Here is a 25207-nt window from a genome sequence, read left to right as displayed (position 1 = left end):
TACCCCATAGAGCAACTGAAAAAAAAAATCTAGCCTCTATGTCCAGAAAAGGAATTCCTAAGCTCACAACAGATGAATATCAAGATGTTCCGACTCCTTTCCAAAGTGGACCATTTCCTTGCATTTCAAAAAGCTTCAGAGGATTAAAAACAAAAAACAAACAACGTATAGTATCAAACATCCAAGAAATGAGAGGAAGAATGTTATGGAGATCCACATCAGTATTTCCTCAAGTTTATGTGAATAGGCGGGAGCACAGGGGAAAAAAAAAGATGCAGTAAACTGTGGAGACTTTTAGAATGTGGCATGGTTGCAAGGAAGTGGGGCAGCGAGACCACGGATTGCCACTTCCCTGAAGCAGGGCTCAGACTTTAGAGGTTTGGAAAGCACCATTTTTAAAAGGCATAAGCAAATACATTGTCAAGATGGTTCACTCTGTATTTGATGGGGAAAAGTTGTTTGTGCCAACAGCAGACCTAATGGGGGCAGGAGCGACTGCCACCAACAGCCAGTAGGTGTGTATATCATGCAGTCCCAGATTAACAAATGTGCCCTCGGTACAGTTGCACAAGGCTCTCAATTAAAGGGGCACCCTGACCAGGTTTGTGCCTAGGGCTGCCACCAGGCCAGTATTTAAATAGCCTGAACAGTTCTCCTCCTGCACTGCTGGTTGCAATGTGCCACTTTTTTTCCCCACTCAATCTCTACCTGCATAGCAGCAGCTCTGTGTGCATCCATATTCCCACTCCCTCCCCCCCCCCCACCCCGCTGCCCTCCATTTCCCTTATTCCCCATAGCAGGGGCTCTCTAGGACCCCACCCCATTCCTCCTCCCCCCATACCAGGGGTCCCTCAATTTCCCCCGATGCAGGGGTTCTGTTCACATTCCATCCCAGTCTTCCCCCCATATATCAGGTCCCCTTATCTTTCCCTCCTGGCCCTGCAGCAGGGGTTCTGTGTGCCCTCTTATTCTCTTTTCCCTTCCACCATGGTTCCTGATTCCACACACACCCAACATAGTAAGGATGGTTGCACACCCTCATTCCCTTCCTCCCCCCTCTTACTATTCTTATAGTATAGTACTATTCTTATTCCCCAAAATCAGTAGGGTTCTGGCCATTGAACTTAGAGCATTCCCTGAAATTTTAGAATCAATCATTTGGATGTGGATACATTACACAGAGCCAGACACTGAAATGCCACTGAGTTGAGTGAAAAGTCTTCACGGGCTCTGGGCTCAGTCAAAAAGAGCAAACAACGTATTTCTTCGTTAAGAAAAGCACTCCAATTTTTAATCAGCAGAATTACTGTACATACACTCAGGGGTGGCATTCAACCATTTAGAATGTAAAAGGGACGTGACCCCTCAAGAAACAAGACACAGAACTGTTTTTAAATATTATAGTATTCCAATCTAAAGTAAGCCATGTTATATGAAATTAGATATTTTCTCCCAAAACAGAAAGAGAAAGTGTGCATGCACTTGGATGTAATCCTATTGAAAAGAAACTCCTAAATATTTTTTGCAGTCGTGCAAGAGCAGAATGTCCTTCAGGATGGATTGCCCTAAAGCACCTCCTGAGGCAACACGTGGTACTCCTGGTGGTCCCTGCCTTAGCCCACAAGTTTTGGCTGGCTACTTGGAGCTGGGTAGCCTGTGCCATAAGCTCAGGCTCAGTTTCTATACAGTTAAATGAAAATAAAAACTCATATGTTGGCTGTATGCTCCTTAAATAAAAGAACTGCAGAGGCAAGCACTTAGCTGCAGTTCTTTAAGGCAATGCGCTAGCTAGCACTGAAGAGCTCCTCTCCCTCTGTCCTAGTCTCACCAGCTCTATCACGGAAAAAAAAGGTGCAGGCAAGGCAAGCCTTCTTAATTGGCCTGCTGGCTCCTGATTGGTCAGTGTTTCCTCCTGGCCATTCTAAGCCTCTGCAGGACTAAATCTGATTGATAGACAGGCGTGAGCAGGGGAGTGTCAAGGCACCAATGACTCCAGCAGAAAACAGAGAAGGGCCAATAGACTCCACCACATCAGACATTACAATGAGAAAGTTCTTGCATACGCAGTCAGATACAGTAAAGCAGATGATCGCTCTGTGGAAAAGAATGATCACATGGTACTAAATAAGGCTTTACTTAATGCCCATAATAGCCTGGAAAAGTGAAGCACTATCACATTTCAGCAACAACAGAAAGGTACGAATGAATGCTTTAGCACCTTTTGCTAATTTCACACAGGAAAAAAAAAACAAAACAAAACATACCTTCCATGTGTGGGGTAAGATACTGTGCATACTGTTTACAACATAAGCCTATAAATCAATATAACTATAAAGCTGATCTGTTTACAGCCTTTGCTATGCTTTTATAATTAATGTTTAAATTAATTGTATTTTCATTCTAATTTTATAAGTTATTAGAGCACTGATAAGAAAACCAGTGGACATTAGCCAGTATCATGCATGTATTTTAAAATCAGTTGGGTTATAAAGCATTATAATTGGGATAACACTAATTCATAACCCACTGAAACTGTAAAGCAAGGTTGTAATATGCATATTGCAGACATTATAATAATTGTTTTGGTATCTACTTGTCACATTAAGCACATTCAGTATACACTCCATAGCGATTGCATAACAATGAATTTGAGAGTTGTTACTTTGAAACTTTTAGTAAAAAATGTCTTGCCCCATTTGAACTCTCAGTAGATCTAATCTTATCAAGTTTTGAATGTAATATCAAATAATTATACCTACAAATTCAGTACCTTTCACAGGAGCCCAACTGCGAAATGTAGAGTATGGAATAAACTTGCCTTCTGAATGTTAAAACAAAATTAAAGGAAGCTGTTCTCAGACAAACAATTTGCATTTCCTTACGGATTCAGTGATCCAGAATCAGAAAAGTGTCACTCGGACACCTGTCTAAAACAACAGGGAAAGCATTTATTAGCTAGACTTGCTGTTAGAATGATGCACTTCATTAAGTAAGCGGCTGTCTTAGTTTATACAGGAAACTGTTTTTAATTCTGCTGGACATGTTCAAGCTTTCCTTTCACTAAATTCAAAATGAAGGAAACTTCCAAATTATGGAAGCTAAACATCTGGCACAGCCAGAAAACATTTGCATGTTAATGGCAGAGGAAAAAAAATCCTCTCTAATCGGTTTATCATTTCATTATGATTCTGTAAGTTGTGTAGTAAGAAGCAAACACTATAGATGAATTATGCAATCCTTCAATTTTTATACCAGAAGTAAATGGTTGTCTTGTTTTCCTTTTATCTTGAAACTACTCCTGCCATTCCCTTTTACTTATAACCCAGACATTGATGATGCTATCGTTAAGGCAGTGTCACCGCTGCCTTTATTTAATTTAAATTACCTCAAGTTGCATTTTTCAGGGGACAATTATTATTAAACTTTGTCCTACATAAAAATGAAGCAGTTGATTTTCCACTGCCTAACATCTTATTTAGTCATTTACACATGAGCCAAGTGAGTGCAAAGCAAGTGTAAATTATTCTAAGTCACAATAATAATGTTTCACACCAACTTTCAGAGGTTTAAATACTAAACAAGATGCAAAACAGCAAACACTCAGTCAGACCTTAAGCATCAGTTAGTATACATTTATTTTTATTTCTGTTTTAGTGGATTTAGTGCTTGTAGCACGATGTGAAAGGCACTGAACGTACAGAATAGATACAGCACAGACAACCACAATAAAGACTTCCTATTCTAGCCTACTGCAGTTGCAACTCTGCTACAACTCTGATCTGGACATATCCCATCCAAATGCAAGCAGAATAGTTTACTCGATCATGATCATTTAGTCATAACCCTCCCTGCTAAGGTTTCATTTTAAAAAGAGTGCAAGAGTGTTAACTGTGTTAGATATATCCACCTATTAGGAAATTGACTGGGAAACCAAATTAATTTCTCATAAGACATCCAGAACCAATCATATCAAATTTCAACCACATGTGCACCTATACATAATTAGACTGGCTCTGCAACCCATCACTGATTCCCTGCTTAAGCAGATGCTCTACAGTCTTGAGCAGAGTACACAGATTCTCAGCTAGTGCCCAAACCTACATTCATGGTATTTGGCTTTAGTGTTAATCAAAAACCAATACAAAAAATTAACCTGAGCCTAAATTTACTCCTTGAGTTTGACTCCCTCCAGATAACTCTAGCTTCTGCTAAGCAGAAATTAGGCTTTATCCTAAGTGTAGAAGAGTATGGGAAATAGCGGTTGCTAGTGTGAGAAAAAACAATGAGGAGTCCTTGTGGCACCTTAGAGAGTAACAAATTTATTTGGGCATAAGCTCTAAGGTGCCACACGGATTCCACATTGTTTTTGCTGATACAGACTAACATGGGTATCCCTCTGAAACCTGTCAGTGTGAGAAAAGTTGGCAATAGTAAGATGGGAAAATTGAAGTTTGCAAGGACATAACATTTTAATAAAAGTCAATCTACATAGATAGTATGGAAAGGACATTGGTGCAGATGTGAATTTAAATAATGTGTAATGTCAACAACCAACCAGTGAGGAGGTGGCAGACACATGACTATGGTAATAGGTGGGTTTAATGTTAATTAGTATTATAATGGGTTATAAAAGGAGCAGTTTTGTTAATATTGGCATGAGCTCTGATTAATATCAAAAGGGTACTGTTAGGTTCCAGGATTATAAGTCTGTACTTAGCCTGTGTTGTCAGTGGACTGATCGCCCATTGATACACTATTTCATCTTTTACTGAAAGTATAACTAATATTGTACAGTAATTGCATGCTTGTTTGATTAACTAGTCATTTTTCTTTTGACTAAAGAGGGGGTTTTACCATTCAGAGTCCTCCACTAAATACATTTTCTGTAACTGACCTAGAGGTTCAAACTGAAAACTAAGCTGAGTTTTATTGCACCCTTATTTTAAGCAACTAGTATTAATTGGTAACATTTCAACATAAAGGTTACAAACCCCGTATTCTTTGGTTCGTTAATACCACCATGGATGTTCAAAGGTGGGTGCGAACTAAACTTGTTACACTGAGCCAACAAAAATTAAGGAACTTTATGCAGGACTCTTAATTTACTGAGAGGTTAGATCATTAGAAGAGCCTTGGCACCCTGTTATGACCATCTTCTATAGAGTGGTATCAGCAAGTGAGGCAATGCATAAAGGGATGTGCTATCACTCATAGTTAGGACAAAGCTAAGACAGTCAAACTGGGCTGTGTTAGTCTTTATGCACACTGCAAAAAGAAGAAGTTCATGAAAGCAACAGTATACCAGCTGAAGCCACTGACAGGGATTAAACACCATTAGCTATTTAGTTAGTAATTGAGTTTAACCACATGGTACATGCTAGTGCTGCCTGTTAGGTTAACTATAAGAAACAGATAGCTATCTTTCTGTAACTTGTTCTCAGGGATGTTACACATGTCCATTCATTCCACCGTAGGTGCATGTATGCCCAGTTGTCAGAGAACTTTTTTCCCTGAGCAGTACCCCTCAAAGCAGCTTGAGTGCCCTCTGCCATTCTATGCCACTACATGCAGATGTAAGAAGTTGGAGTCACCCCAGCCTCCCTGCAGTTCCTTCTGACCGGATCGATTCCTACAGAGAGGGGAAGGAGAGCAGGTTATAGAATGGACATGTGCAATGCATCTTAAAGAACAATGGTATGAAAATGTAGGTAACTGTTTCTTCTTTGAGTGATTGCAGATGTCCACTCCACTGTAGGTGACTCACAAGCAGAATAGCCTAGAGGTAGACTTGGACTCTACTAAGAGATTGGAGAAAAGCACATCCAAAAGCAGCATTACTCCTGGACTGATGGGCTATAACATAATGAAAACTAAATGTCTACACTGACAACCAAGTTGCCACTTTGCAAGTGTCCAGAATAGGTACTTGAGCGAGAAAGTCTGATGATGATGCATACACCCTAATCAAATGGGCCAACACCGTAGTTGGTGAAGTCGTATTAGCCAACTGGTAGCACAAACATATGCACAAAGAAATACAGGATGAAATCATCCGAGTGCAAACTGACTGGACCATCACTCTCTTAGCAGTCACAACAAACAACTGTGTTTAGTTGTTAGTACAGTCCAGGTAGAAATCTAAAGCTGGTTTCACATCTGACAAATGAGGTTTCTCCATCTCTGAGTATGAAGCTTCTGAAAGCAAGTCAGTAAATAAATTGCCTGATTAACTTGAAAACTGGAGATCACCTTTGTCAAGAACTTAGGGTAAGGGTGAAGGTAAACTTTATCCTTGTGGGAAACCGAATAGGGAGGCTCTGACACCAGTTTCCAGGTGTGTATGACAGCACACATGGTGCCTATTCACAATGAACTCAGTCTCTTGTGACACTTAGACACAACAGAACAAAGATAAGGAAAAACTCCCACACTAGGCTCCATCCTTAACTTAAACTTCCTTGCTTAAGATCAGAGCCTTCATGTTGTTTAAACATATTCTCTGTTTGTGATGACAATTTCATAGAATCAAAGAAGATTGGGGCTGGAAGAGACCTCAGGAGGTCATCCAATCCACCCCCGTCCTCAAAGCAGGACCAACTCCAACTAAATCATTTCACATCTGCCTAATGCTTCCAGCAGAGAGGATTGTCACAGAATGCCATACACCAGTAAATAAATACATGAATACAAAAAACAAAGCTTAAAAAAGCTTTCCAAAGAATATTAAAAATCTTTTACACCACAGTTTTACAGGAGTCTACCTTACTGGCAAAGCTATCATACCTGAGCAAAGATGATATGAGGTGGCAATACAATTATTCCAACCAGTGATTTAACACAAATAGATAGCTATAAAGCAGGTATCAAGCTCCAAAGTTTTCTACAGCCTGCACATTCACATTCAAAGGAAACTTTTGAAACACTGATTAGGACTAATGTTCTAGCCTTGGCACATCATTACAACAGCTGAGAGAGGAGCACTTCATCATTAAGTAGAACACTGCTCTTATTTAATTGCATTCTTATTTGATAGGGCTGTGACTCCAAAGCCAGGTGGATTATATTGCTGAAACCTGAGGACTAGCACAATAGATGTACGCATCAAATAACACTGCCAACTGTCCTCCAGTCTCCTTATATATATAAAAACACAAGTTTAATTCAGCTCAGAGTAGTTGAAATTATATATATCTGAAACTCTCTAGTGTCAGGCTTGCAGTACTTCACATCATAGTTAATTCTTACAACATACCACTGCTGCTAAGTTATTTGTTCTTTTGTCATAGAAAGTATCAACTCCACCCCCTTCCATATTAGCTTACCATATTTGAAAATTAGCTGACTTTAAAAGCAGCAATGAAATATGGATTTAAAGTTAATCTTACACAAGCTGAACATATTATCCTCTTGTAACAGCAGCATTTAGATTTGCAGTGTATATTAAATTAAGAGTAAAGACATTTTATCAGCAAATCACTATATTCAAATTTACCAAATTGGATTTAATTCCATAATTAGATCTTATTCTAGTAGATGTATTTGCTAACACCCTATATCAACCCTCTTATATCATAAAGGTGAAACTTTACATATAAACATACCAGTATTGTTTTCAAAATAATGTCCTACAAGTAAAATATTCTAAGAAAATTACTTCAACTACTTTGTATTAAATTCAACACAATAATTATTGTATAGTACAGAGATTAAAGATATCACTTCAAACTGTCTATGTAGATCCATGCAATTAGCTTAATCAAATAGTACCTCTGAAAACAGAAAGAAACAACAAAATGCAGTCTCATGTTTCTTGGTAATCTCCTTATTAACTATTTCCTTTACATAAACATCAAAATCAATATTGACGTAAAAGCCTTGTAATACAATAAGGAAAATAAACATTAGTTCACAGTACAACTATGAATTGATGAGAAAGAAATATTAAGAGCAAAGCATAAAAAAAGAGTTAAAATGCAAAAACATTCATCTTTGGGGAGGGAATGATATTCACATGAAAGGCAGAAGACTGAGTTTTAGGAAGAAGAGTATTCTACCTTCACCAAAATATTTTGTTTTTTACCATCTCATTGTCATTTTTTCCAGCTATAAATCTGAAAGATGATTTAATGTGGCCATCATTACATGCCACAATGATTACCTTTCCAGGTAGTTTAACTCTTCACTTCAATTTAAATAAAAAATAACTTACTTAGCAGTTTAAAGTTTCATGCTTAGACAGCATAGGGTTATACTGCAAGTTTTTTCTGCCAAGCCTGTTTACTGAGCATCTTCAGAACATCCAATTTTCACTATCTAGTTTCAAGATGAACATAAAACATAATTACTGTAAATTTTGAAACAAACATTCAGCAGAATATAAAAAAAATAGTAACAACAAAAATACCTTGTATTAGACCAGAAAGCACACAATCATTCTCCATGTTCTGCTATGCATTCCAACTGCTATAGTTATCACAAGCAACTAGCCACACGTTTCTAGCAGGATTTTGTCTGCCCTCTATCTGCAGCTATTAGTTTGGCATATTGATTCACTAGCACTGAAGCAATAGCAATTAGTTGTCCTGCTCTCACAGCAAACAGTGGAGAGGACTAAAACATACAGTGACCACTATGCTCTTCACACCAATTAGGAGCAGCTACTCCAGCCCAAAAGACAAATTGATGTCCCACTAATAATCAGTGCTAGCTTCTTTAATGCATTGTGTCCAATCAGCTTTTTCTAGTGGCTCTGTTTGCTTTTTCTACCTCAGTGGCAAAGGAGCCCAGCAGCTTACATTCATTTACAATATCATTTGACAAGAAAGACGTAATCTCTTTAAAGCCCTTCTCACCACAGGCATTACAGCTAGTTAAATCTACATTACCCTAAATAAAGTCAACCAAATCACTGGGTAGAAAGAAAAGTAAAAGATTTTTTTTTCTAGTTCCCTTATTCTTTTATTCATCTTCATTAAATTACAAAAGCCATTTGTTAAAATTCTCTCTTTCTGCAAAAAGTATACAATACAGTCTTTTAAAGTGGAAATAATGTAAGACTGCACAGAAACAAATCAATCTTATTAAGATGTGAATGTTCAGTAAGAGCAGGTGGGTTTCTACAAAGGGCATTACCCTTTCTAGAGGCTGTGTCCGTAACTGACTAAATGGGAACTGCATGTTGCAAGAATTTGTACTCATCTTTAAACAATGATGCCCGAGTGCAAACAAGTCAGGCTTTTAGCATTCCTTGATGAAAAGTAACTGCACAATCGACAGCAAAAAGACAAACTGCAGTGATGGGGACTGGGTATCTTGGACATCTGCAATGGAATACGGGGCTGTGAGAAATTGAGGATTCTGTCTGTACCAATTCTGAACTATGAATGATTTTATAAAATTGCTTCATGAAACAACTGTGTCATGGAAAGCCTATATGTTTGTGAATCCATCTACCCTAAATTAACAGGGTTGTGTCATGCCTCCACCAAGATACAGAGAGAAGCGAGTGATCAGCACTCTAGGATGGTTTATTCAAAGTTACACAGATTTTATGAAAACAATAATGTGTTTGTACACTACAACAGCTCATTTCCTGATTATGCTTTACCTGTTCTTTGTTTAAGGGACAATAGCAATTTCTAGGGCTGTCAAAGATCCATCTCAAATATAATCTACTTTTTAAAAAAAAATCAGAATTAAATTAAATCTGAATTAAATTAAAATTACTCAAAAAAGTACATTAATACAAAGCGTTCATATTTAATTCATACCCTGTCCTAACTCTGTGTTTATTAACTATGGAAGGAGTGGCCCCACAAATCCCTAATCAGCCTCTGCCCACACCCCATGCGTACCCTAACTATTTAGCTACTGGCTTTATAAAGGAGGCCTCCACTCACCCCAGCAGTAAGGTGTGCCACTGCCTTTCTGGCAAGAAAAAGCTGAGGCACCTGACTCTAGGAAGGGTTCCCAGATACGGATCCTAAGTGGATAGGTGCCTGCCTTCAGCTCAGGCTTAGGCACCTAAATGGGTAACGGGCAGGGCTTAGGACACATTCCGCTCCATGGCATCTGCTATTGGCTGATTTAGGTTGCTCACTGATTGGCATCCTGGCTTTTGTGAATCCCATTCTTAGGTGCCTATCTTTTGCCAGGCACTGTATAGGAAGCTCAGACTGGGACCTTTCAGCATGCAAAAGAGACAACTAAGAGGGGATATTATAGAAGTCTATAAAATCTTGACTGATGTGGAGAAAGTGAATAAGGACATCTTATCTTCTCCTTCACATAACACAAGAACTAGGGGTCATCCAATAAAATTAATAGGCAGCAGGTTTAAAAACAACAAAAGGAAGTATTTCTTCACACAACACACAGTCAACCTGTGGAACTCATTGCCAGGGGATACTGTGGGATGCAACACCATGCTCTGAGTGTCCTTAGTCTCTGTTTGCCAGAAGCTGGGAGTGGATAATATGATTAATCACTTGATGATTGCTTGTCCTGTTCATTCCCTCTGAAGCACCTGGCAGTGGCCACTGTCTGAAGACAGGATACTGGGATAGATGGACTATAGGTCTGACCCAGTATGGCTGTTCCTGTGTTCTTATGCATCTACTCAGGCTTTGTTGATCCCACTGGATGCCTAGGTACCTAAAAGTTGCATTGCAGTCGGCTTTGTGGATTTGGGCTAAAGTGCCTAGGTGAACACAATGCATGTCTACAATCCATCTACTATAGTGCAATATTACAGTCTACTTTGTTTAGTGTTTTTATATACTTGTATAATGATATTTTTCATTTTTGTCTTTTGAGTCAATTTAAGTATTTTATATAATTTGAAGAACCATTTCATATATTATAACTAAGGGACAAGTTGTCTCATTACTGAGTAGTTACTATATTAAAACAGTACGTCTGGGGAAGAGAAAATGAGAAAAAAAACTGGATGTGCTGAAGGTTGGATGGAGGTCTTAATGACACTGGGACCTATTTCCTGTTAATAGCTAAGGCCCTAAGCCTGCAAATCCTTACAAACATGCCTGACTTTAACTATGTGAGTAGTCCCATTGAAGTCAATGATACCACTTTCATCAGTACATTTTATGCATGTGCCTAAGTGTTTCCAGGGGTAAAGCCTAAATTGGCTGGTTTAATTACACTGGGACAAAATGCTGGATCATTTTACATGTAATCTGATTAAACATTTTGACTATCTTGCTGAAATGAAATTTATTTTCTCACTTTTAGAGAAGAGCAACTTAGTCATTGTAACTAAAGTGACAGGGGGGGGAGAGGGTTAGATTAAAAATTGCTCCTGGCTTTGATCTTGTACTTTCAATGTAGTTGGTTTGCTCCTGGAGTAAAGGTTTTGGCCGAGTTATAAATCCCTGAAAATAGGAGTTTATAATAAAATGCTGACAGACTCTTAACTGTAGTAATACTAGTAGGCTCATTAAAGTGTACTTCAACAAAAAAAACTCTTTGTGACCAACTCCAGTTGAAGTGAATTTTTAAGTACAATGTGATAAAAAGTAAACCACATTTGCATAAAGACATGTCACAATGACCCACATCTGATCTGATTCTGCTGGCACTTCTTTCGTTGTTATTGCTGCCAACAGGCAGGGTGTAAGGAAACCTGATTGTAATTCAGATTGGAAGAAGTAGTGAGCTCTGGGATCAGCTACATAGAGGCCGGCAATCTGTCCATCTGTTCACAGTGAGGGATTAAATTAAACCCCATTGAGCTTTCATATTCACAAATCCAGGAACAGTAGCAATTGGTTATTAAACAAATTGAAGTTTGTTGTGTTTACAGTTTTATCTCAAATTGGCATCAAGGCCAGTTCGTGCTGCATATTTCAGATTTTTCCCCCCTTCAACAGTTTACTTATTCTTTGGATCTATATAAATATTGCTTGGAATGCAGAATAGCAGCTTCTTGTGATTTTTCATCCAGTTTTTATTAGAGTAGATTAGATCTCTTAGAATAGATCTGTTACTCTAAAATAAAATCATAAAGCTAATTTTATTGGCATTTATGTCACATTTTTTCTGAAAAGTGCATCTCATACACTTTATACAGCAATGAATTACAAATGTGTAGTACTCTAACTGTATACAAACAGTGAGCTACATTCCAATTACAGCTGTGAAGATTGCCACAAACGTTTATATTCATGCCAGTTCATCTTTGCTGGGATGAATTGAGTGAGAAAAGCTGGTCAAGGACATGAAAGTTTTTTTTTTTAAACTCTAATTTTGGAACCTTTAGACTCTAGTCAAAGAACTACCAGGTTTAAATACGTGGAAACAGTCCTTTAACTGCTCATCTAACACATAGGTCCTCCATTGACCGTATAACTTGAAATACTTTATTGCAGCAGCAACATTCTCAGAACAATCCTGCCTTGGGTTGGCCAAGTGTATTGTGTTTGGGGTACAAGAAGCCTCTATCACAATGCCTTAGAGCACCTTCATAGGAGCTGGTAAGGGGCACAGATAAAACATTTCAGCCCAGATCCATAAAGGCACCTAAATCACAGATTTAGGTGCTACTGCAATCCACGGAAACCCCACTCAGCTGCTGTCTAACCCTGGAGGCACTTAAACTCACTCAGCACCTAAATTTTGGCTGCAAAAGTCCCCAAGGCACCTTAAGTTTTACTCCTTGCATGGCCTCATACAGTATGAGTGCTCTGTGCACTCCTAAATACCACACAATGTCTGGGGTGGAGGAAGCTGCTTCCCTTATAACCTTTAGCCTAGTGGTTAGGTACTCTGCCAGAATGTGGGAGGCCCTGCTTCAATAGCCACCCACTCTCCAGCCTGAGGAGAAGGAGGAATATGTACAGGCCTTCCCCATTCCTCTGGTAAGTGGCCTAACCATTGCGCTATCAGTATTCTGATAGAGGTTTCTTCCTCACCCCCATTGAAGCTGGTTTAATTTTTATGAATACTTAAATAAGCATTGAGTCAGAGGGAGTATTAATGCCTCTATAGTCATGTGGCTACGGCACTCATGAGAGCAGTGGGAACTCCTGTTCAAGTATCTTCTAATCAGGTGGAGGAAGGAATTGAGTGGCCATCTCCCACATTCTAGATGAGCACCCTAACTACTCCGCTAAAAGCTATAAGGGAGGCAGTCTACTCCCTCAACTCCTAACCCTTTTGCATGGAGTTAGGCAGGTGCCTATGCCATTTAAAAACTCTGTGGGGGTGGGGGACAATTGGGCACAACCCTCTTGTCAGCTTAGGGCTAGCTTAGGTGGCTCCCCACCTTGAATGCTGGCTTTTGTGGATCCCATTGTCAGGAGCTTATCTTTTCCCAGGCATTGTATAGGTAACCTAGACACCTAACACAGGGTTTGTGCAGTCTAGTGATTTTTAAGGTACTTAAATGTTAGGCATAGCAATACTCAGTGTTGCTACTCCATTTCTTTATGGACCTAGACCCTCAGCCTTCTCTAAAGTAGGAATTGATAGGTGTTAGCTAACACATGTGTTAAGCCTAGTATTGACCAGGCTGTCTGCCTTTAACAGGTGTTTAACTGATCAAGCTAAAACCTGTGAGGAATCTCCATAATCCCAGCTAGCCAGATGTTTAGGATGTGGCCAGGACCTCAACTGGTAGGTGACAATGGGGGAGTTGGGTAGACTTTATTTTTTGAAGCACCAATAAGGAGGGCTGTGGAGCACTGATCATGGATCTAGTGCTCTAGTTAGTCACATAACACTGAAAGTGCACTGCCAAGCCAACATGCCTCTACCTTGGCCTAGAGAACACTTCTGAAGTGGAGTATAGTTTAGACTCCATATCCTTTGTTTAGTCTGTGGCCCTATCTATCTCATTGGCAAAGAGCGTGCGAAATCATATCAATTATAATGATAGTTTTGCGAGGTGAACAACTGTTTACTTAGAAACTGCACCGAAACCATCAACTCGTTTCACAAACTATAAAACTAATGATTCTGCTCACTGCTACCATGGTTAGAATTTGAACTGGTGATGAGGTACATAAGAAAGGATATGCTATCCTAGTAACATTAGTCAGCCAGCCACACACACTGCCTAAATGATTTATTAATCCTTGAGCATCAAAAGGATAAAGAAAAGTGAAGGTGACATTGATACTCCCACAAATATTCTTTAGTAAGAGGGAGTATTTTATATGTACAGTATTTTACCCATGTGAACAGTCCCACATCTCATCAGATTTGTCTCCTCTGCTGACTATTGTTGATAAAGTGAGCCTGTACATCAGGCAAATGTCCACTGACTTACTTCTCTACTGATAATGTAACAAAGTATTTTAACTCCTGAAAACTTTATTTTAAATTTCTCACTTCCTTTCTTCACTTTCACCCACCATTTCTAACTGTTGCACTCTTTATGTATTTAGTTAATTATCTACTCTTCACAGCCTAAAGATTTACTCTTCAAATATATTTTACTGGATATTTATATATCTATGGACCATTCATTAATACACTGATTGAAAGCTTTGAACCATGAAAGGCTCACTTCAGAGATGTAGTTTGAGCACCTGACTTGAATACCATAATGTAATCTTACATAATGCTTGTTGCACAGCAAAACATCCCATGAAATTACTTTTAGCAAACTCTGCTGTACAAGTGGAGTTATCATTTCTGTTTGCATTGTTAAATAAAAAACAACACCTGCTTAATAATCCCTATATATTGAAGATTAAAAGAAAACTATATAATGTTTTGTCCAACCTGGATTAAATTTTCCACAGGAAAGAATGGCAATCTCATGCCATGGTACTTCAGGGTGGATCCTGGTATAAATTCCAATATGTAGAAGAAGGGCATTAATTTGGCAGCCCCATTTTCCATATATAAGTAAATTAGCAGAAAGCTCAAAGTCAAATGCATGCTCGTCCCCTGTTAGTCAAAGCCAAATCCCACAGAAGATTAAAGGAGGAAATCCTTACATTCCCCTGGATCCTAAAGCCTGTCTCCTAACAAAAGCATCTGTCTTCTCTACTAACAGTTTATTTAATCTTTTTAGACAACAGTTCAGCCCGTACACCATTTCCACCAGCATCTAAAATAGAAGAGTAAAATAAGACAATACTTTGTTGCCAATCTTGGATTGTGAACTCGTTTTTCTGATGCCTAGTATCAATATATGACTTTGTGCTTCCTTCAGTTAATTCAGTCCTTACCCAACCATTGTTAGATAAAAATTTACAATTTAAAAACAATTTTTTCCACTTTGCAACAATCTCATTGACAGCTGAACATACGATTCTAATCACTCTCAATGTACAATGGCCAAAGATAAACTGAAAAATCCAGATTAAAAAAAAATTAACTCTTCATCGTGTGGCGAGAGGGCTGGATTTAGTCACTCAAGGAACAGCAAGGAAGGTACCCTTCTGATTCATAGGTTAGACAGAATGAAGCTGCATTTCCAAGGACTGTGAGTAAATTGGAGGCAAGGGCATCTGTATGGATGCCCACGTCCTCTCTACTATTCTCTGCCCCTCCATGTCCTGCTGTCTTAAGAGCTATTCTATTATGCACTCCACCCCCACCCAACTGTTTTGAAGGCATGGAGCAGGTAAATTAATCTTGACAATTTCTGGTAGAGAGATGCCACAGAAACAACCTTTCCCTAGCTCTGCCCACTCGTGTACTCCATCTCTGCCCCCAAACCCACTAAACATAGGTTTCAGAGTAACAGCCGTGTTAGTCTGTATTCGCAAAAAGAAAAGGAGTACTTGTGGCACCTTAGAGACTAACCAATTTATTTGAGCATAAGCTTTCGTGAGCTACAGCTCACTTCATCGGATGCATACTGTGGAAAGTGTAGAAGAAGATCTTTTTATACACATAAAGCATGAAAAAATACCTCCTCCCACCCCACTCTCCTGCTGGTAATAGCTTATCTAAAGTGATCACTCTCCTTACAGTGTGTATGATAATCAAGTTGGGCCATTTCCAGCACAAATCCAGGTTCCCCCCGCACAAACGCACTCTCCTGCCGGTAATAGCTTTTGCTCAAGAAACTCCCGGAAAAAGCACAAGATCAAATCCGCACAGACACACCCCTGGAACCCTGACCTGGGATATTCTATCTACTACCCAAGATCCATAAACCTGGAAATCCTGGGTGCCCCATCATCTCAGGCATTGGCACCCTGACAGCAGGATTGTCTGGCTATGTAGATTCCCTCCTTAGGCCCTACGCTACCAGCACTCCCAGCTACCCTCGAGACACCACTGACTTCCTGAGGAAACTACAATCCATCGGTGATCTTCCTGATAACACCATCCTGGCCACTATGGAAGTAGAAGCCCTCTACACCAACAATCCACACAAAGATGGACTACAAGCCGTCAGGAACAGTATCCCAGATAATGTCATGGCAAAACCTGGTGGCTGAACTTTGTGACTTTGTCCTTACCCATAACTATTTCACATTTGGGGACAATGTATACCTTCAGATCAACGGCACTGCTATGGGTACCTGCATGGCCCCACAGTATGCCAACATTTTTATGGCTGACTTAGAACAACACTTCCTCAGCTCTCGTCCCCTAACGCCCCTACTTTACTTGCGCTATATTGATGACATCTTCATCATCTGGACCCATGGAAAAGAAGCCCTTGAGGAATTCCACCATGATTTCAACAATTTCCATCCCACCATCAACCTCAGCCTGGTCCAGTCCACACAAGAGATCCACTTCCTGGACACTACAGTGCTAATAAACGATGGTCACATAAACACCACCCTATACCGGAAACCTACTGACTGCTATGCCTACCTACATGCCTCCAGCTTTCACCCTGACCACACCACACGATCCATCATCTATAGCCAAGCTCTCCGATACAATCACATTTGCTCCAACCCCTCAGACAGAGACAAACACCTACAAGATCTCTATCAAGCAGTCTTACAACTACAATACCCACCTGCGGAAGTGAAGAAACAGATTGATAGAGCCAGAAGAGTTCCCAGAAGTCACCTACTACAGGACAGGCCTAACAAAGAAAATAACAGAACGCCACTAGCCGTCACCTTCAGCCCCCAACTAACCCCCCCCCCCAATGCATTATTAAGGATCTACAACCTATCCTGAAGGATGACCCAACACTCTCACAGATCTTGGGAGACAGGCCAGTCCTTGCCTACAGACAGCCCCCCAACCTGAAGCAAATACTCACCAGCAACCACATACCACACAACAGAACCACTAACCCAGGAACCTATCCTTGCAACAAAGGCTGTTGCCAACTGTGCCCACATATCTATTCAGGGGACACCATCACAGGGCCTAATAACATCAGCCACACTATCAGAGGCTCGTTCACCTGCACATCCACCAATGTGAGATATGGCATCATGTGCCAGCAATGCCCCTCTGCCATGTACATAGGTCAAACTGGACAGTGTCTACGTAAAAGAATAAATGGACACAAATCAGATGTCAAGAATTATAACATTCATAAACCATTCGGAGAACACTTCAATCTCTCTGGTCACGCGATTACAGACATGAAAGTTGCAATTCAACAAAAAACTTCAAATCCAGACTCCAGCGAGAAACTGTTGAACTGGAATTCATCTGCAAATTGGATACAATTAACTTAGGCTTGAATAGAGACTGGGAGTGGCTAAGTCATTATGCAAGGTAACCTATTTCCCCTTGTTTTTTCCTACCCCCACCTCCTCCCCCCAAGACGTTCTCGTTAAACCCTGGATTTGTGCTGGAAATGGCCCAACTTGATCATCATACACATTGTAAGGAGAGTGGTCACTTTAGATAAGCTATTACCAGCAGGACAGTGGGGTGGGAGGAGGTATTTTTTCATGCTTTATGTGTATAAAAAGATCTTCTACACTTGCCACAGTATGCATCCGATGAAGTGAGCTGTAGCTCACGAAAGCTTATGCTCAAATAAATTGGTTAGTCTAAGGTGCCACTAAACATACTATTTCACAGTTTCAGAAGGAAGATAATGGTCTGCATTGCCTCAAACCTTCTCTAGCAGATTTTGGCCTAGTTGTGCAGGTTTCACTCTAGATTTTTCACCCCTGCCAAAATAAATGAAGGGAATGAAATAGCCTTGTGGCTGCAATTCTGATTCTACCTTTAGATCATTGTGTTTATTTTGATTTAGTTTTCTCTCTCCTATGCGCAAACAGCAACATTTATGCTAGAATCCAAAAAGACTCACCTAAGAGTTGATATTTCTACAGCTCTGAAAATGTTGTTCTAAAGAAGGGATGAGGCTAGTACAGAAATATTACCATCAGTTCAGCACACCATGCAGCACTACCATTCCTTACCACACAAAGATCTGTACACTGAATGAGTACAGAAACCAATTTATTTTCCTGGCCCAGAAGAGCTTATTCTGCACGTGGCTGAAGCAGCCTGAGAGGAGCTAAGAAAAGCAGAAAGGATACAAGTTGTTCTACTCACTCACACTATAGCCAACAAGAGAACTCGGGATTTCCACTTTATGTTGTCATTTTCTAAGGTCATCAACAATCTCTATTTCTTAAATTATTATGCATAGCTGGTTTTAATTTCTGATGAAAATACTTGATTGTACATATAGTTTTAAATACTATATAAAATTTCTCTCAGAATGTCTTGCCCTCTTGTGGCAGGAAACTTTTAATCACTTAATGGTCTTATTTAAAATATTGGAATAATTTCTATGACTATGCCTTATTACAATTATTGACTATTTGTCCAAAGGTCAAGAAGCACTCAAGCCTCAGAAGGGATGTAATACTGTAGTGTGAAAGTTAATGGAAACATCTTTAAAGTATATAAGGAAGAATATAGATAAGATCAAATATACCTCTACCTATCTCCAAGTTCATTTTTATGTTGATTCAGCTCTCACAGGAACTAAGAAAAAAAAGGTTTAATTAAGAAGGGACACAGGCAACCTGGGAACCAATTTTTCTTTCATTTTAATCAGATAAGGTATACATGATAGCCACATTAGAATAAACTGGGATTTCACCAGAGAATGTCCATTTCTCTTTCTGTGTCCCTACACCATCCCAGAGTTGTTTTGCCTCCATTCCAGAATATTCCCTTCCTTCCACGAGAACAAACTGTGCTTATTGTTTACTTGGAACACAATAGTAGCAATGGGCTGGAACAAAAAGCCACTAGCAGCAGCCATACTCCTAGGGTATTGCGATAACTGAAGGAGGGATAGCTCCCTTTTATGGGCACCCAGCCAGCCAGTTAGCTATAAACCCCGTTAGTAGCTGTTCTCTACTTTAACTGTAAAGGGTTAAAAAGTCTGTAGGTAAAAAGGAAGGAAAGGAGTGGGCATCTGACCAAAAGAGCCAATGAAAGGCCAGAACTTTAAAATTGGGGGGAACTTCCCTTTTGACTATCTGTGCTGTTCTCCAGGAGAGCAGAGACAGGGCTGGAGCTATGCTGTAAGAAGCTTGGGACCAGGTATGAAAATCCATCAGATCATACCTAGAAATTACTCATTTGAAACCCCAGATATGTAAGTAAATCAGGAAAAGTCTAGGAAGACACGATTAGGTTTCTTTCTTATTTCATTACGGTTTGTGGACTCCTCTGTGCTAACCCGAGGTGATTTTGTTTTGCTTGTAACCTTTAAGCTGGACCTCAAGATGCTATCTTGATGCTTAATCCTTGTAATTTTTTTAAACCTATCAAAAAGCTTAAGTTCCAGATGTATTTTCTTTCTTTTTGTTTTTAATAAAATTTACCTTTTAAAAACAGGATTGAATATGTGTGTCCTTAAGAGGTTTGTGCATATGTTGTTTAATTAGCTGGTGGCAACAGCTGATTTCCTGGTTTCTTTCTCAGCTCTTCCCTGGACGGGGGGGATGAAAAGGCTTGAGGGTACCCCACAGGAAGGAATTCCCAAGTGTGCCTTCCTGGGTTTTCAAAGGGGTTTTTGCACTTGGGTTGTGGCAGCATCTACCCATCCATGGTCAGAGAAAAGCTGTAACCTTGGGAGTTTAATACAAGTCGAGTAGCCATTATTAATTTTTAGAATCCTTGTGGGCCCCCACCCTCTGCACTCGAAGTGCCAGAGTGGGGAAATCAGCCTTAACAGGTATGGAGAATTCTTCTATGCTCACCTTTTGTCAGGCTCAGCAAAGAGTGAGAGAAGGGATCTTGAGCGGTCATCTGCACTGAGGCAAGACCACTTACACCAAGACCACCTGGGACAGGTATTTGTCCCAGTCTGTTCTTAAAAGCCTTCAATGATAGGGATTATACAACCTCCCTTGAAACTAATTCAAGAGCTCTTGAATTAGTTAGCACTCTCATTAATGACTATAGCCAACTTTGAAAATCAGATAGGTAATCTTCACATAAGACAGCAGCTACTTAAGAAAAATTGAGATTTTTTTGTACAGTTTTATAGTACTATTAAGTGGATACGAATGCACTGAAAGCTTTCTTAGTCAATAACATTGATGGCAAATAAACTTATTAAAAAAATCTTATTCCTACTACTTTTGACTAAAATCTCACAACTATATTATTGGAACAGAGACAAATTTACCACTCAAATTCAACGATCAGTATCTAAACAAGTTTTCCCACATGAAATTATTATGTGCCAGTATACACATTATGACTATACTCAGTCACTACTATTTGGATAATATACCAGTTTGCACAGTACACTAAAACTTTAGGCATATTTACATGGTGCATTTGCTGTCAATAAACTTACTTTAATCAAATCACAAGATTATTAATTTAACATTGCTGTTAGGAAATTAGGACATGATCCTGCATAAAGTTCAGCATAATCGCAGGTCCTTGAAGGATCAGAGCACATATTTATACATGCTTATAACTTAAGGTTTTTATTTTATTTTTTTTAATTTGGGAAGTGTTGAAAGGGCCTATCCTTGGTGAGAACAAGCCAACCTGAAAATTTGAAAGTTCAGCTGTTTGAGTAGTGTGGGAGAGACATTTATTTAAACTGAAAAAGTATATTATTTTCAGTTTTCCATAACTGAAAACAGCTGACAGATTTTGCTCAAAATGTTTAGAAAAATTCACCGCTGGGCTAAAATGAGGTGTAAAAACATTCAACCCAAAAGGTTAATTTTAAGAAAAGAAGCACTGAAATTCTTGATGCAACCTTGACACTCCTGCTCCCACATAACACTGACTCCAGTTGTGTAATCTATTACTTTAACCATCAATCAAGTTCCATTTTCCTTCATGAAGTCCTACATTCTGATTCACAAGTGTGACATGGCATGGCATTCTTCTTCTTCTTGCTTTAATAACCACTGAATCCTAAAGTACATATTTCAAGTGAGGGAGAATCACTTGCTCACAAAAGTAATTGTGCTCATTTGCAGTATTTGCTACCGCTAAAATTACTGCAGGACAGAAAAACCACCAAAAACGGTGTTTTGCCTTCCTTGCAAGAGCAATCAGCCTTGTTATCAATGAGATGAGCCCTCACTGGTATAAACAGAAACTTCCATGATTGGCTGTTCTGACCGCATGATTTATATTACTTACCACAGGTTAACTTGCATATAGCTTTGCTGTTCACTTCCTGGAACCCATCACATTTTCTTCTGTGCTATTTTATGGACCACTGCATTTCACAAATCAAAGATTCCATAGTCATAGTGAAGAATGAAAGTTGATTTTTCAGGGAGGATAATTTTTTTCTTCAAGGATTTGATATTTCCTTTCTTCACAAAATAAAATGATGCTGATCAAAAGAGAACTTTATCACATTTGAAGCATAAAAGCTGAAGCAAGACAAGAGATCACAAAGATGACACAAAAAGGCTTTGTCTGCATGACTAGATGCACTTGAAAAAGGAACAGTGTATTCATCCAGTTAGCATGTGCTGTGTCTCACAGCAGGTGTGTAAGTTGGTTAGGGGGCTGGTTAAGGTCCTCCCTCAGTAATAGACCTCAAACTTTGGGGAGCGTTGGCTGCAAATATTTGAGAAAATGGGCTCCCAAATTCCTGTGTCTCCCCAAGTGAGCTTGTGCAACATAGCAAAACCACTGTATGCAGTGGATCAGATATTGTGAGGCCGGGAAGGCAGATACTTTCTTCAAAGATAACTGGGTCAGTAAGCAAGTGCCAATATGGAGTGCGTGCTTAACTCCTTTCCACTGAGGTTAAGCTTATCAGCCCTATCCTTCTCTGACCTTTCCTGTTCTTCATTGATCTAGGCCAGCGGTTCTCAAACTGTGGGTCAGGACTCCAAAGTGGGTTGTGACCTTCTTAATAGGGTTGCCAGGGCTGGCTTAGACTTGCTGGGGCCTGGGGCCAAAGTCTGAAAGTTTCAGCCCTGGGCTGCAAGGCTCAGGTTACAGGTCCCCTGCCTGGGGGTGAAGCCCTTGGGTTTTGGCTTTGCTCCCACCCACCCAGGGTAGTAGGGCTTGGGTGGGCTCTGGCTTCATTCCCCCCTCTTGGGGTCCTGTAGTAATTTTTTCTTGTCAAAAGGGGTGCAATGAAGTTTGAGAACCCCTGATCTAGACTTTGTGATCCTATGCTAGAAAGCAATGCTCTGATGCAGATAGGCCACTATTTAAAAGACACACACACAAAAATCAAATTTGTTTACAAACGTTATATGATCACATGTTAAAACAGCATCTCTGATCCAAGTTATTTTTTCCCTTTGCCCTAAGTAACTTTAAAAAAGGAAAAAAAAAAAACGAGGAATCCTTGTGGCACCTTAGAGACTAACAAATTTATTTGGGCATAAGCTTTTGTGCCTAGAACCCACTTCATCAGATGTATGAAGTAAAAGATACAGGAGCAGGTATAAATACATGAAAGATGTGGGTTGCTTTACCAAGTATTAGGTCAGGCTAATGAGATAAATCAATTAACAGCAGGATACCAAGGGAGGAGAAATAACTTTTGAAGTGGTAAGAGAGTGGCCCATTACAGAAAGTTGACAAGAAGGTGTGAGTAACAGTAGGGAGAAATTAATATTGGGGAAATTAAGTTTAGGTTTTGTAATGACCCAACCACTCCCAGTCTTTTTCAGGCCTAATCTGATGGTATCTAGTTTGCAAATTAATTCCAGTTCTGCAGCATCATGTTGGAGTCTGTTTTTGAAGTTTTTGTTGTTGAAGAATTGCCACTTTTAGGTCTATTATTGAGTGACCAGATAGATTGAAGTGTTCTCCTACTTGTTTTTGAATGTTACGATTCCTGATGTCAGATTTGTGTCCATTTATTCTTTTGCATAGAGACTGTCCGGTTTGGCCAATGTACATGACAGAGTGGCATTGCTGGCACATGACAGCATATACCACATTGCTGTTAATTGATTTCTCTCATTAGACTGACCTAACAGTTGGATTGCATGATGGACTGCTTGCCCAAATAGTCGCTTTGGCTGCTGCAGGATCCCCAGTCTCTTTGCTATTGGGGCAGGAGTAATAAAGGGTTGTTATTCTTGTTATGTGACTCAAGGACAGTAGAACTGTACTTGGCATTTTATGATGGAGGGACTCGCCCTCAACTAAGTAGCACTCATTAGGCAAGGGACATGGGTTCCAAAACCCAGTGGATTGAGAGGCACTGGGGACAGGAATTTGTACCTGGGAGTGTGGGCCCTGAACAATGCTTTGACCCCTCCTTTCTCCACTGTGTAATAACAGAGCTAATTTTGACTCTATTCGGAGTCTTGTTACATGCTGCAGAGCTGAGATCACTGATACCTAGTGGTGCACCAGCACCGAGGCTCCTGTACTACCAGCTAAAATCACTGAGAGCTGAAGTCACTAAAAAGCTGAAGTTACTAAGAGCTGTGCTGGGGGGGCTGAAGACAAGTTGGTGTGCAGCTAGCGGAGAGGTATGGCGAGCAGAGCGGCCAGCAGGGCGGCTGGCGGAGAGGTGCAGCTGGCGGTGAAGACTGCAGCAGAACCCCTTGGAGAGGTGGGGCAAGTGGCCATCAACCTGAGCAGCGGAGCACGTAAGAGGCCCCTTAGACCTCCTCACACTTCCACCCAGGCTGGTAAACTCTGCAGATGAACTTCTGAACTCTGGGGGCTGTTCTGACCAAGGTCAGAAGCTGTGGGTAGGGTGATTGTTGGGTTACTGGACTTAAGACTCTAATGGCAAAAGGACACTGCCAAACTTACTTGGGGGTGGGTCTTTTGCTCATGGTTTGTGTTACGAATCCTGTTTTTGGTGTTTCCCCAACATAATGCTGCATTGTTTCCCTCCTTTATTAAAAGGCTTTTGCTACACTCAGACTCTGTGCTTTCGAGAGGGGAAGTATTGCCTCTTAGAGGCGCCCAGCGGGAGTGGTATGTAATTGTCCCCAGGTCACTGGGTTGGGGCTCGAGCCGGTTTTGCATTGTGTTAGTGAAACGGAACCCCTAGATACTGAACCTGACTCTTGTTGTTGCCAACTCTGATGGTCAGAAGGGTGACGTGATTCATAACATGCAGTTAACAACTTTGTCACAACATTAATAAAAAACTTCTTGAATTTGAATGATAAGAATGCCATTTGAATACTGCCTTCTTCTGAGCACATCACCATTAAAGAAGAAATCTAATGCAAGGTCCAATATTATATATGTATCAATTAGAATCCAAGCAAAGCCTGTCCAAGACAGACATTCCAGAGGTAACATATTATGCTACATTATTCACCGGGCAGCAGTATCTGAAAGATTATCATATTCTAACACTCAATATTGTTAGCAGGATTCATATTACACCCTGTAAGTACAATACAGAGATCATAATGTAATTTCACAATCTGATGATTTAGTAAAATACTGTGGTATAAAACACAGCAACAAGCATTCATTTCATACACAGATTTACAGATTACAGGAATCAGACAGGCCTGTTTTATCTCTTGCATTTTACACTTGAAATCATGGGCAGTGTGATGGGAGGCTAGCCCTTGCCCAGTGGCCACCGGAGCCCAGAACACTCTCCTCCTGTGGCCACCGACCCCAAGCGTGATGCACGGGCAGGTGGCACGCAGCCCCATGAGCAACGGGCAGGGGGTGCACGGCCCCAGCCACCAGCCCCTTTCCCACCGCCCATGGGCCCCCAGAGCGAGGCAACGCCAACCATCCAAAGTCCTAGCCGCAGGCTGGCCACAGCCAAACAAACAGTTTTCCTGAAAACTAGCAAACAGCCTGCCTGGGCTGGGGCCATGGGGGGGCGGGG

The 25207-nt window shown here is 40.2% G+C and overlaps 1 protein-coding gene across 9 annotated transcripts in view; it reads right to left on the bottom strand.

Moving 5' to 3' along the window:
* The window catches only part of PCDH15 (protocadherin related 15), a 1355521-nt gene that overhangs the window by 762980 nt on the left and 567334 nt on the right, over positions 1-25207 (bottom strand). Inside the window, exon 1 of one of the 9 annotated variants that reach the window (XM_073353681.1) lies at positions 8210-8284. The exons of the other annotated variants lie outside the window; for them this stretch is intronic. The gene's annotated coding sequence lies outside the window, so the exon portion shown is untranslated. Of the gene's footprint in view, positions 1-8209; positions 8285-25207 lie in introns of those variants that run through there. 9 annotated transcript variants of the gene reach the window in all.

The sequence above is a fragment of the Lepidochelys kempii genome, chromosome 7 (genome assembly GCF_965140265.1).
Source record: "Lepidochelys kempii isolate rLepKem1 chromosome 7, rLepKem1.hap2, whole genome shotgun sequence".
NCBI lineage: Eukaryota > Metazoa > Chordata > Testudines > Cheloniidae > Lepidochelys > Lepidochelys kempii.
The sequence above is the reverse complement of the archived record's forward strand: the minus strand, read 5'-3'. Positions and strand labels throughout refer to the sequence as shown.